Raw genomic sequence first — 15,004 nt, 5'->3', positions numbered from 1 at the left:
TGATACATGAGATATTCGAGCATACAAAACAGGATATTTATTTGAAGGTTTAGAGTTTGGCACATACAAATTTACTTGGAACGGCGGGTAGATACCGTATATAGGTAGGTATAGTGGACTCATGTGGAATAACTTTGGGGTTTAAGGGATTGGATGCACAAGCAGTATTCCTGCTTAGTACATGTGAAGGCTAGCAAAAGACTGGGAAGCGACCAGCTAGAGAGCGACAACAGTCATGAACATGCATTAAAATTAATCAACACTGAATGCAAGCATGAGTAGGATATAATCCACCATGAACATAAATATCGTGAAGGCTATGTTGATTTTGTTTCAACTAGATGCGTGAACATGCGCCAAGTCAAGTCACTTAAATCATTCAGAGGAAGATACCACCCTATCATACCACATCATAACCATTTTAATAGCATGTTGGCATGCAAGGTAAACCATTATAACTCATAGCTAATCAAGCATGGCACAAGAAACTATGATCTCTAGTTGTCATTGCAAACATGTTTATTCATAATAGGCTGAATCAGGAACGATGAACTAATCATATTTACACAAATAAAAGAGGTCGAGTTCATACCAGCTTTTCTCATCTCATCCAGTCCATCATATATCATCATAATTGCCTTTCACTTGCACGACCGAACGATGTGAATAATAATAATAGTGCACGTGCATTGGACTAAGCTGGAATCTGCAGGCATTCGATAAACAGGAGAAGACAAGGCAATATGGGCTCTTTTGTCAGATCAACAATAATGCATATAAGAGCCACTTCAACAATTTAATTATGGTCTTCTCCTATCGACCCCCAGAGAAAAGTAAAGAAATAAAACTATTTTCACGGGAAAGCTCCCAACAAGCAAAAGAAGAACAGGAAATATTTTTGGGTTTTCTTTTTAATTACTACTACAAGCATGGAAAGTAAATTAATTGAAAGCTACAAATATTTTTTTTGTTTTTTCTTAAGGTTTATTAAACACACAAGAAGAAAGCATAAAAAGGAAAGTAAACTAGCATGGATGATACAATGAAAAAGTATGAGCACCGACATCTAGCAATGAGTGCGTGAACAAAAATGTAATGTTGGTGGGAAATACGTACTCCCCCAAGCTTAGGCTTTTGGCCTAAGTTGGTCTATGGCCACGGCTAGCCTGGCGGATATCCATAATAATAGTTGGGGTCATACTGCGATGCAGCAGCTATCGCCCGCTGAGCTGCAACGTGGCGATGAGCGCCTCCTCTCTCCTCTCGTACTCATCTGCCTCCTCTCTGGTAATAGTATATCCTCCTCTTGCCTGATAATCAAAGAAGGCAGGAGCAGGGAGAGTAATACGGACAGCACGGTGTCTGTCAAAGATTAGTCGATACTGGAGAGGTGATTCGTTCCTCTCGACAAACTGGTGGTGAACCATAGCATTAAAATCTAGATAAGCAGGAGGTAATTCAATATCATCTTCGCATATGGCTATACCAAGAAAATTAGCTATGCGGGTTGCATAAATTCCACCAAAGAAATCTCCATTAAGTCTATTAAGATGCAACCTACGTGCAACAATGGCTCCCAAATTATATGATTTGTCTCCTAACACAGCACTCCTAAGAATACTAAGATCGGGGACACACATGTGACATGCCTCATCTTTACCATTAATGCATCTACCTATGAAGAGAGAGAAATAATGTATAGCAGGAAAGTGAATGCTCCCTATGGTAGCTTGTGTAATATCTCTAGATTCTCCCACAGTTATTCTAGCAAGAAAATCTCTAAATTCAGATTTGCGAGGATCCCTTATACTACCCCATTGTAGAAGTTTGCAAGCAGTGGTAAAATCCTCTATGTCCATAGTGTAAGATTTATCATAAAGTTCAAACAGGACAGTTGGAGAATTATGGGAAGTTGAAAATTCAAACCTCCTCACAAAGGCACCAATGAGATAGTGATACTTGCTGCACTTCTCTTCCTCGAAGCTCACAAGATCAGCGTTACGCAAATATGCGTTAAATTCTTCCTTAATTCCCGCTCGATCCATAAAGTTCTCAGAAGGCCATTTGCAAGGACACACTGGAGCGTCTCTTGGTGGCTCTTCATCAGCATCACGCATTGCAAGCATGGGTCCTTGCTTCCTTGAAGAACCACCTTGGAACATTTTCCTAAGCATATTTCTTCCTCTGAAAAATTCTGAAAATTTTTAGTAACTTCAAAATAAAAGTAAATCAAACTCAATGATATTGATAGCAACTACTCCTACAAGTGCCTAGGGCCTATATCATGCATCAAGACTACTTTTGACCATATAAATTTGACATGAAAGCTCAAGAACAGGGTCACCTAAGCAACACAAATTTGCAATGAACAAAGCACTAGAACAAAAACTAATTGGACCAATGGAGGAGTCACATACCAAGGAACAATCTCCCCAAGCAGTTTTGTGAGAGGTGCTTTGAGCAAGGAGATCGAAAATGGCAGCAAGATGAGCTAGAACTCGTGCTTGAGCTGGATATTCGTGTTTGTGGGGGGAAGATGAAGTGTGTGGGTGCAGGAATAAGTGGAGGAGGGCCACCGTGGGCCCACGAGGCAGGGGGGGCGCGCCCTCCACCCTCGTGGGCAGGTGATTGACCCCCCTGGTGTGTTCTTAGTTCCATAAATCCTCAAATATTCTAGAAAAAATCATATTTAAATTTCAGGGCATTTGGAGGACTTTTATTTTCGAGGTATTTTTATATTGCACGGATAATCAGATGACAGAGAGAAAAATATTATTTTTATTTTATTTAATATAAATAACAGAAAGTAAAAGTGGGGTACAGAAGGTTGTGCCTTCTAGTTTCATCCATCTCATGATCATCAAAAGGAATCCACTAACAAGGTTGATCAATTCTTGTTAACGAACTCATTCCGAATAACATGGAACCAGAGGAATTTCAAATAACACTATGTTACCTCAACAGGGATATGCACATCCCCAATAATAAGAATATCATATTTCTTGTTGACAGTAGGAAGAGAAAATTCAAAACCTCCAAATATAATCGATGGAATTTTCCCAATAGAGTTGATACTATGAACTTGAGGTTGTTTTCTCGGAAAGTGTACTGTATGCTCATTGCCATTAACATGAAAAGTGACATTGCCTTTAGTGCAATCAATAACAGCCCCTGCAGTATTCGAAAAGTGTCTTCCAAGAATAATAGACATACTATCATCCTCGGGAATATCAAGAATAACAAAGTCCGTTAAAATAGTAATGTTTGCAACTACAACAGTCACATCCTCGCAAATACCGACAGGTATAGCAGTTGATTTATCAGCCATTTGCAAAGATATTTAAGTAGGTGTCAACTTATTCAAATCAAGTCTACATTATAAAGAGAGAGGCATAACACTAACACAGGCTCCAAGATCACATAAAGCAGTTTTAACATAGTTTCTTTTAATGGAGCATGGTATAGTGGGTACTCTTGGATCTCCAAGTTTCTTTAGTATTCCACCCTTAAAAGTATAATTAGCAAGCATGGTGGAAATTTCAGCTTCCGGTATCTTTCTTTTATTTGTAATAATATCTTTCATGTACTTAGCATAAGGATTGGTTTTAAGCATATCAGTTAATCGCATACGCAAAAAGATAGGTCTAATCATTTCAGCAAAGCGCTCAAAATCCTCATCATCCTTTTTCTTGGATGGTTTGGGAGGAAAAGGCATGGGTTTCTGAACCCATGGCTCTCTTTCTTTACCATGTTTCCTAGCAACAAAATCTTTCTTATCATAACGTTGATTCTTTGATTGTGGGTTATCAAGATCAACAGCAGGTTCAATTTCTATGTCATTATCATTACTAGGTTGAGCGTCATCATGAACATTATTATTAGCATTATCACTAGTTTCAGGTTCATTACCAGATTGTGTTTCAGCATCAGAAATAGAAATATCATTTGGATTCTCAGGTGTTTCAACAATAGGATCACTAGAAGCATGCAAAGTCCTATCATTTTTATTTTTCTTATTTTTAGAAGAACTAGGTGCATCTATATTATTTCTCTGAGAATCTTGCTCAATTCTCTTAGGATGGCCTTCAGGATACAAAGGTTCCTTAGTCATTCTACCAGTTCTAGTAGCCACTCTAACAGCATTATCATTATCTTTACTATTCAATTCATTGAGCAAATCATTTTGAGCTTTAAGTACTTGTTCTACTTGAGTGGTAACCATAGAAGCATGTTTACTAATAAGTTTAAGTTCACCTTTAACATTGGCCAAAGAATCACCCAAGTGTTCAAGAATATTTGAATTGTATTTCAATTGTCTACCAAAATAAGCATTAAAATGTTCTTGCTTACCCATAAATATATCAAACTCATTTAAGCACGGGCTAGCAAACTTAGTAAATGGGATTACATCTTTCTCATATCTATAGAGAGAATTTACCTTTACTACCTGTGTCCGGTTATCAAGACCATGAGTTTCTTCAATAGGTAAAAGATTAAGATTATATGTTTCTTCAACGGGCGGTAAATTAAGACCATGTATTTCTAAAATAGGAGGTAAATTCTTAACATCTTCAGCTTTAATACCTTTTTCTTTCATAGATTTCTTTGCCTCTTGCATATCTTCAGGGCTGAGAAATAGAATACCCCTCTTCTTCGGAGTTGGTTTAGGAATAGGCTCAGGAATTGGCTCCGGAGGTGTCCAATTATTTTCATTTGTCAACATATTATTCAATAGGATTTCAGCTTCATCCGGTGTTCTTTCCCTGAAAACAGAACCAGCACAACTATCCAGGTAATCTCTGGAGGCATCGGTTAGTCCATTATAAAAGATATCAAGTGTTTCATTTTTCTTAAGAGGATGATCAGGCAAAGCATTAAGTAATTGGAGAAGCCTCCCCCAAGCTTGTGGGAGACTCTCTTCTTCAATTTGCACAAAATTATATATATCCCTTAAAGCAGCTTGTTTCTTATGAGCAGGGAAATATTTAGCAGAGAAGTAATTAATCATATCCTGGGGACTACGCACACAACCAAGATCAAGAGAATTAAACCATATCTTAGCATCACCCTTTAATGAGAACGGAAATATTTTAAGGATATAAAAGTAGCGAGTTCTCTTATCTTTAGTGAACAGGGTAGCTATATCATTCAATTTAGTAAGATGTGCCACAACAGTTTGAGATTCATAACCATGAAAAGGATCAGATTCAACCAAAGTAATTATATCAGGATCAACAGAGAATTCATAATCCTTATCAGTAACAAAGATGGGTGAAGTAGCAAAAGCAGGGTCAGGTTTCATTCTAGCATTTAGAGATTGCTTACTCCATTTAGCTAATAACCTTTTGAGTTCATTTCTATTTTGGCAAGCTAAAATAGCTAAAGAAGCTTCTTGATCAAAGACATAACCCTTAGGAATAACAAGTGATTCTTCATCATCACTTTCATCAGTATCATCAGATTCAATATTTTCAATTTCTCTAGCCCTAGCAAGTTGTTCATCAAGAAAAACACTAAGTGGCATAGTAGTATCAAGCATAGAGGTAGTTTCATCATAAGTATAATGCATAGCAGAAGTGGCATCATCAATAACATGCGACATATCAGAACGAATAGCAGAAGCAGGTGTAGGTGTCGCAAGCTTACTCATAACAGAAGGTGAATCAAGTGCAGAGCTAGATGGCAGTTCCTTACCTCCCCTCGTAGTTGAGGGATAGATCTTGGTGTTTGGATCTCTCAAGTTCTTCATAATGATAAGCAGATATATATCCCAAGTGACTCAAAGAATAGAGCTATGCTCCCCAGCAACGGCGCCCGAAAATAGTCTTGATAACCCACAAGTATAGGGGATCGCAACAGTTTTCGAGGGTAGAGTATTCAACCCAAATTTATTGATTCGACACAAGGGGAGCCAAAGAATATTCTCAAGTATTAGCAGCTGAGTTGTCAATTCAACCACACCTGGAAACTTAGTATCTCCAGCAAAGTATTTAGTAGCAAAGTAATATGATAGTAGTGGTAATGGTAGCAAAAGGTAACAGTAGTAAAAGTAATGTTTTTGGTATTTTGTACTGATGATAGCAATAGCAACGGAAAAGTAAATAAGCGAAGAACAATATATGGAAAGCTCGTAGGCAATGGATCGACGATGAAGAATTATGCCGGATGCGGTTCATCATGTAATAGTTATAACCTAGGGTGACACAGAACTAGCTCCAATTCATCAATGTAATGTAGGCATGTATTCCGAATATAGTCATACGTGCTTATGGAAAAGAACTTGCATGACATCTTTTGTCCTACCCTCCCATGGCAGCGGGGTCCTTCCGGAAACTAAGGGATATTAAGGCTTCCTTCTAATAGAGTACCAGAACAAAGCATTAACACATAGTGAAAACATGAACTCCTCAAACTATGGTCATCACCGGTAAGTATCCCGATTATTGTCACTTCCGGGTTAATGGATCATAACACATAATAGGTGACTATAGACTTGCAAGATAGGATCAAGAACACTCATATATTGATGAAAACATAATAGGTTTAGATCTAAAAACATGGCACTCGGGCCCTAGTGACAAGCATTAAGCATAGCAAAGTCATAGCAACATCAATCTCATAACATAGTGGACACTAGGGATCAAACCCTAACAAAACTAACTCGATTACATGATAGATCCCATCCAACCCATCACCGTCCAGCAAGCCTACGATGGAATTACTGACGTACGGCGGTGAGCATCATGAAATTGGTGATGGAGGATGGTTGATGATGACAATGGCGACGGATTCCCCTCTCCGGAGCCCCGAACGGACTCCAGATCAGCCCTCCCGAGAGATTTTAGGGCTTGGCGGTGGCTCCGTATCATAAAACGCGATGATTTCTTCTCTCTGATTTTTTTCTCCCCAAAACACAATATATGGAGTTGGAGTTGGAGTCGGAGAGGCAACAGGGGGCCCACGAGGTAGGGGGCGCGCCCTAGGGGGGCAGGCGCGCCCCCCACCCTCGTGGCAAGGTGGTGGGCCCCCTGGCCTTCATCTTTTGCAGGTATTTTTCTTATTTTCTGAAAAGTGGCTCCGTGAAGTTTCAGGTCATTCCGAGAACGTTTGCTCCTGCACATAAATAACACCATGGTAATTCTGCTGAAAACAGCGTCAGTCCGGGTTAGTTCCATTCAAATCATGCAAGTTAGAGTCCAAAACAAGGGCAAAAGTGTTTGGAAAAGTAGATACGTTGGAGACATATCAGGGTTTTAGTCCATATGACAACATACAATCATACCATAGGTTAGGTTCTAGGGTTTAGCCTCTTTGATCTCGTGGTAGATCAACTCTTGTAATACTCATATCATCAAGAACAATCAAGCAGGACGTAGGGTATTACCTCCATCAAGAGGGCCCGAACCTAGGTAAACATCGTGTCCCCTGCCTCCTGTTACCATCCACCTTAGATGCACAGTTCGGGACCCCCTACCCGAGATCCCCCGGTTTTGACACCGACAGTGATCCAAGATCACATTGAGTCTATAGGAAAAGCCAATACTATCAAGGAGGGATGAGGTGTTGCTTAATGAGGCTCTTGCTCAAAATGCTTAGTGATATGCTCGAAAGCCCTCAAGTACTTTCTCACATCCACATATGACCTAAACCAAAAGTCAAACTCGGACCCACCGATTCTTTGTATCCGGCGCCACCGAGTTCAAATGTCATAGCCACTGCCACAAACCCTAGGCAAATCGGTCTCACCGATAGGGATCTCGGTCTCGCAGAGATGGGATTGTAATCTCTCTATTTCCCTTCGTAACATTTCGGTCTTACCGAGATAAGCGATCGGTCCCACTGAGATTGCAATGTAAACTCTCTGTTTCCCCTTCGTAACGTTTCGGTCTCACCAAAATGAGCGATCGGTCCCACCGAGTTTACCTGACCAACTCTCTGGTTAGCTTATTACCAAAATCGGTCTCACCGAGTTTGTGTAATCGGTCTCACTGAGATTACGTTATGCCCTAACCCTAACCATATCGGTCCTACCGAGTTGCATGTCGGTCCCACCGAAAACCCTAACGGTCACTAGCTTTGCTGAATCAGTCCGACCAAGTTTAACTATTCGGTCCCACCGAGATTGGCAAGTTGTGTGTAACGGTTAGAATCTGTGTGGAGGCTATATATACCCCCTCCACCACCTCTTCATTCATGGAGAGAGCCATCAGAACAAACCTACACTTCCAACCTACTTTTTCTGAGAGAGAACTACGTACACTTGTGTTGAGGCCAAGATATTCCATTCTTACCATATGAATCTTGATCTCTAGCCTTCCCCAAGTTGCTTTCCACTCAAATACTCTTTCCACCAAATCCATACCCTGTGAGAGAGAGTTGAGTGTTGGCGAGACTATCATTTGAAGCACAAGAGCAAGGAGTTCATCATCAACACACCATTTGTTACTTCTTGGAGAGTGGTGTCTCCTAGATTGTCTAGGTGTCACTTGGGAGCCTCCAACAAGATTGTGGAGTTGAACCAAGGAGTTTGTAAGGGCAAGGAGATCACCTACTTCGTGAAGATCTACCGCTAGTGAGGCAAGTCCATCGTGGGCGACGGCCATGGTGGGATAGACAAGGTTGCTTCTTCGTGGACCCTTCATGGGTGAAGCCCTCCGTGGACTCGCGCAACCGTTACCCTTCGTGGGTTCAAGTCTCCATCAACGTGGATGTACGATAGCACCACCTATCGGAACCACGACAAAAACATCTGTGTCTCTCATTGCGTTTGAATCCTCCAAACCCTTCCCTTTACATTATTGGAAGTTGCATGTTTTACTTTCCGTTGCTCATATACTCTTTGCATGCTTGCCTGAATTGTGTTTAGATTGCTTGACTTGTCCAAAGTTGCTAAAATCTGTCAAGAACTAAAATTGGGAAAAGGATAAGCTTTTATTTGGTCAAGTAGTCTAATCACCCCCCCTCTAGACATAATTTCGATCCTACAAGTGGTATCAGAGCTTTGGTCTCCATTTACCTTGATTTTCATATCTTTTGGAAGTCATAGCCTTGGTTTCACAACCTAGGAGAGTATGGCGTCTAGCGAGGGAAACTACCACCATAGAGGTCCTTACTTTAATGGTACTAATTTTTCTAGTTGGAAGCATAAGATGAAAATGCATATTCTTGGACATAACCCCGCCGTATGGGCTATTGTGTGTATTGGCTTGCAAGGTGAATTCTTTGATGGGAGAGAACCGAACCGTGAAGCTACCGCGGAAGATTTGAAGATGCTGCAATACAATGCTCAAGCTTGTGATATCCTCTTCAACGGACTGTGCCCGAAGAATTCAACAAAATCAGCCGTCTTGATAATGCAAAGGAAATTTGGGATACTTTGATTGATATGCACGAAGGTACCGACTCTGTCAAGGAATCCAAGTTGGATGTGCTTCAAAGTCAGCTTGACAAGTTCAAAATGAAGGATTGTGAAGGTGTCGCTGAAATGTACTCTAGGCTTGCACTTATCATAAATGAGATCGCCGGTTTAGGAAGTGAAGAGATGACCGACAAATTCATCATCAAGAAGATCCTAAGAGCTTTGGACAGAAAATATGATACCGTATGCACATTGATCCAATTGATGCCCAATTACAAAGATCTCAAGCCAACGGAAGTCATTGGAAGAATTGTTGCTCATGAGATGTCACTCAAGGATAAGGAGGAGCTCCATAACAAGTCAAGTGGTGCTTACAAAGCCTCATGTGAAGCTCCCACATCATCAAGTGAGAAACAAACCTTCAATTAAGATTTGAGCCTAATGGTGAAGAACTTCAACAAGTTCTACAAGAGTAGAAGCAAAGAGAGAAGTTCCAAGTTAAGGTCCTACAATGAAAAAAGATCTTCTAGTTGAGAGCGAAATTGCTACAATTGTGGAAGACCCGGACACTATTCAAATGAGTGTACGGCACCCTACAAGAGAAGAGAAGATTCTCCAAAAAGAAGAAGTAGAAGAGAAGAATCACCATCAAGAGAGAGAAGGAGTAGAGATGATCGTTATGAACGAAGAACATCCCGGAGAAGAAAAGATTCGGAAAGGAAGGACAAGTCATCAAGGAGCTACACAAAACAAAGACATCAAGCTCATGTTGGTGAATGTGTATCCGCCTCCGACTCCGACAATAACTCCGGGAGAAGCTATCACTCCGACTCCGAATATACTCAAGATGAAGGTGTTGCCAGTCTAGCACTTGTGTCAACCAACTCCTGCGACATATTTGATTCACCAAATGAAGGAATTGGAAAATGATTCATGGCTAAAGTCCCAAAGGTATCACACCCCGAGTATGTTGATTTCAATAGTGATGAAGATGACTTGTTAGGTGATGATGATTTACTTGTTGACAACTCTAGTGATGAATACTATGATGAAACATCAATTAATCATGCTAATCAAGATAAAACGAATGACAATGATAAGGATAAGATTGAGTTTCTAACTAAAGAACTAAACACTCTTAAGTTAGCACATGAAACTATCTTAGGAGATCATCGAGAACTTTTAAGGACTCATGAGAAATTACGTTTTGAAAAGCACAACCTTGAGCAAGAGCATGAGTTCTTAAAGGCAATCAATGATGATCTTTGCAAGAAAAGTTCTTCTTACATTACCAAGCGTTTACTCTTATCCACTTACATGCCTCAAGTCAAGTCTAGTAACAAGAACAAGAAAGATTCTTCCTCTAGTAGTGACAATATTCATGATAAATCCAATGTTGTTGCTTCTAGTAGTTCTCTTGATTCCACTAATGATTCTCTTAGCCAAGTTATACTTGAGCAAGAAAATAGCTTATTGAAGGGAATTATAGAGAAAGGTGTTTACAAGAGCCTTGCTAGGAGTAAGCAATTCGAGGAAATTGTACGCAAGCAAGGAAGGCACCGGAAGAACCAAGGTGTTTGTTTTGAACGAAAGTTCAATGCCAATGGAGTTGAGTGGGAAGAAGATCAATACCCCAAGACGAAGTTTGTTCCTCAACAAGAGAAGTATGATCCTACTTCCTTCAAAGGGACACAAGCTCAAGATGATCTTACACCACAAGACCACAAGCAAAAAGGCAAGGATAAGCTTCAAGGGGAAATTGATGCTTTTGAAGAAGCACCCAAGGCCTTGGTCAAGTGGGTTCCCAAGACTACATCAAGTTCTACTTCATCTAGTATGATTACAACTCCAAGGATTCCCATCAAGATGATGTGGATCCCGAAGAATAAGAACTAGAGAGTTCTTGAGGGTGACTCTACCAACATACCTCACTCTTATCATTTTGGCAAGAACAAGTGCAATCAACTTCCACATCTTGCACTAGTTCAAGGAGTCACAAACCCTCTTGTTGGTAAGACAAGGGACAAGGTAACCTAGTGCTTTCATAGACATCATCTTGTGTGTGCATCACTCTATGTCTTTGGATATCCTTGTTTGTTCCTTGTGGGACTAACCCATGTAGGTATTGAAAGTGCAACTCACTCCAAAGGATTGCTCCAAATGATCTACATCAACATTGAGCATCCACATCTTCAACACCTACATGAAGTCATCATTGATAAAACCCAAGGTTAGTTCATCCCACTTAGAGGGGATCTCACATCTAGGGGAGCTTTACTCTAAGAATTGAGCTAAAGCAACTCTAATGGTGTGAACACAACAACGCTTTATGTAAAAATGGTAACCCCATTTGTGCTTAAACGATGAGTATGACCTATGATCAAATGTTCTCATTTGACTCCTAAGTCAATATACTCATATATAGATGACCTAGTCATCGCCAATTGATTGATAGATGCTAGAATTGGTTGTGCATGCTTTGCCTCATATTTCATTTGCCATTTTATTGTGTGAGCATGTTGGTTGCATAATTTACTCATTCGAGGACATCCACTTGTTGTTTTGATTTTTTGGTTCCTTTTTTATTTTGCCAAGTGGATGGACAAGAATGCCTAAGAACCTTCTCTAGCTATCTATGCTTTTCTCGTCTCAAAATCTATTCATGCTACATCACAAAGTTTGATCAAGTCAGATTCGAACCACTCTGTGTGAGGAGCACTTGGAGTCCCCGATTCGTCATAGACTTATACTTCCAAAACTGCTTTGTGCGTTTCGGTCTGACTGATTCATCCATTTCAGTCATACCGAGATCACTAAGTCGATCTAGGTTTTCAATCTCGGTGCAACCGATTTGAACTTTTCGGTCACACCGAGTCTCAGTAACTGCTTGAAGTTATGAATCTCGGTGCCACCGAGTTGTTCCACTCGGTCACACCGACAGAGTCAGGCTATATATATCTGTGGCCCAAAATTTGGAAAATTTTCTGAACCCCTTTGCCCGCGCTCAGCCTGCTCTGCCTCCCTGGGTCTCTGGATCGTCCTCCTCATCGCCAGCTGCCTACCGCCGTTGGTCTCCGCCGCCGTCAACGGGAATCATCTCCACCGTTTCCGTCGTAGCAAGTCCATCGCCGCACTTAGGGTATGGACTTGATCCTTGTGCTATTCCCCCTCTAATTCTTAGCACATTGTTTTGCCATGTATCTTACCACGATTGAGATCACTCTATCCAGCGAAATCACTCTGTAGTTTAGTTGTGGATTGAAAATTTAGGGTTAGGTTTCTACTGAAATCGTCTCGGACCAACCGAGTTGTTGAAATCGGTTCCACCGATTTGGCTAAGGCCATTGCACATGTGATCCTCGGTCTGACCGAGAATTGCAAATTAGTGTGACCGAGTTCAATACTTTGTGAAACCCTAGCAGTCTCGGTGCCAACGAACTATGACTCGGTCTGACCAAGTTCACTAGTTTAGGTTCCAAAAGCTTCTTTGGTATCACCGAGTTTGCAAATCGGTAGATCTGAAATGCTTTCTGTGGAAAACTAAAACTAAGTTTTTAACCCATTCTTTTGCAAAAACCTATGTACTTTGTGATGCTTATCAAATCTACCTCCTCTATAATCTATTCACAGTGTCTGCTGTCAGTGTTTGCATCATGTCAGATCAGAGTGACAGTCAGAACAAGTCTGAGGAGGAAGTGAACATGAGTGAGGGCACTAGTCCCTCTAGCAGCTTTGATGAAGGAAGCAGGAGTACACCCAGCAACTTGACTAAGGCAGCCACCAGGACTAGAAAGAAGAAAACCTCAGATTCTGAGGATGGGGACTATGTGGCTATTGAGGAAGAGGCCACCTCAAGGAGGAAAGTCCTGAAAAAGGAATATGGCACAGCTGCTGCCACTAAGCCAAGAATGAAGCAAAAGGTTCCTGCCAAGAGAGTTCCCATGTCAAAAGCCAGAACATCCACTCAAGAGACTTTGGGGTCTGCACCCAAAGAACAGGTTGTGGAAGAAAAGAAAATGAAGGAAAGGGTCAAGAAGACCACTGCCAGAGTGCTTGGCAGATCTTCAATAATGAAAGATTCTAAAGAAGAGGAAGAGGAAGAGGATGCAGCACCAGCACCCAAAGCTCAAAAGCTTATGGGAGATGCCATAAGGGCAGGGGCTGTTCCATCTAAGCCCAAAACTGCTCCTAAGACTGCTGCTCCAGCTCCAAAGTCAAAAACCAAGAGGAGCACCAGGAACATCCCTGCTGAGGAGAAGAACAAGGCCCCAGTGCCTCAAGCTGCTAAAGAAGAAGATGGTTCTGTTGTTTTGAGGAAGTTAAAGCCAAAAATTCCATATCACAATGATGCTCACCCAGTTGCAGAAAACATGAAAATCAGGAAGGATTCAGGTTTGAGGCTATGGAGAGAGTCTGATCCATATGCCACCAGGAGGAGGACTGCTGTGGACTACAGGTTCCATACAAAGAACAGTAGGACTTCTATGAGACTATCTTACTTGCCAAGAAGCTCATAGTGTGTGACATGAGATGGGTTGATTGGAAATTCATTGAGGAAAATGAGGATCACTTCCCTGGTGTATATGACAGCTTCAAGGCATGTGGAGTCGATGAGTTTGTGGCTCAAAAGCTCACAAAGTGGAATGATGAGCTCATTATGCAGTTCTACTCCACAGCTCATTTCTACCCAGACGGAAGGATTGTCTAGATGTCTGAAGGTACTAGGTACCATTCAACGGTTGAAGAATGGGCAAAATTGATCAATGCTCATGAGGAAAGTGAAGATGACTTGGATGTCTATGCCAAGAAGAAGAAGGATCGCAACACCATGGCACATATGTACAAAGAGATCCCAGATGCTGCTCTTGAGACACATAAGTTTGGATCAGTACATTATCTTCTGCCAGGCTTGCCAACAATCAACTGGATCCTCAGGCACACTCTCTTGCCAAAGTCAGGTGATCACAAGATGATCAGAGGCCATGCAATTAACTTGCTTCACATATTTGATGTGCCTCAAAAGTTCAAGGTCATGAGCCTAATTGTGGAAACCATAAAGAGAACAGCTGCAGATCATAAGAGGAGTTGTGGGTATGCCCCATAGATCCAGGAGCTAATCAACTCCAAGATGGGCACTGGCACATATCTCTTGGACAAGGAACACATGCCCATCTACCCAGACTTTGAGGACAAAACTGTGGTGATGAATGAAAATGAACCATCTTCTATGCAAGCACAAGCAAAGAGGGAGAAGGCAAGGGCTGAAAAGGCTGCAAAGATGCCAACCACTGAAGAGGCATCTTAGTATCTTCTGAAGAGCAAGCAAGATCATCTTGGCTACTTGATTGACTCCACTCTGAGGATCAAGAAGGGATTGGCTACCCTGACTCAAAACCAGGAGAGCTTGGAGAGGATCAGGGAGCAGAAGTTCTATGACTTAAATGTGAAGGTCACTGAGATCCAGTCAGTTGTTGAGCAACTTCAGGATGAAGTGCAGGAGAAGAAGGGCAAGTCTACCATTGATGCTTTTGCTAGAGTGCCCAGAGGACAAAGATCTGCTGCAGTGCCTGTCACAGACACCAGAGCAACTTCATCTGCACTAGCTACAGCTTCAGTGCCACCATCTCCAGCACCCACTCCACCAGC

This window comes from Triticum urartu, chromosome 5A (genome assembly GCF_056163025.1).
Source record: "Triticum urartu cultivar PI428250 chromosome 5A, HENAU_Tu73, whole genome shotgun sequence".
Lineage (NCBI taxonomy): Eukaryota > Viridiplantae > Streptophyta > Magnoliopsida > Poales > Poaceae > Triticum > Triticum urartu.
The sequence above is the reverse complement of the archived record's forward strand: the minus strand, read 5'-3'. Positions refer to the sequence as shown.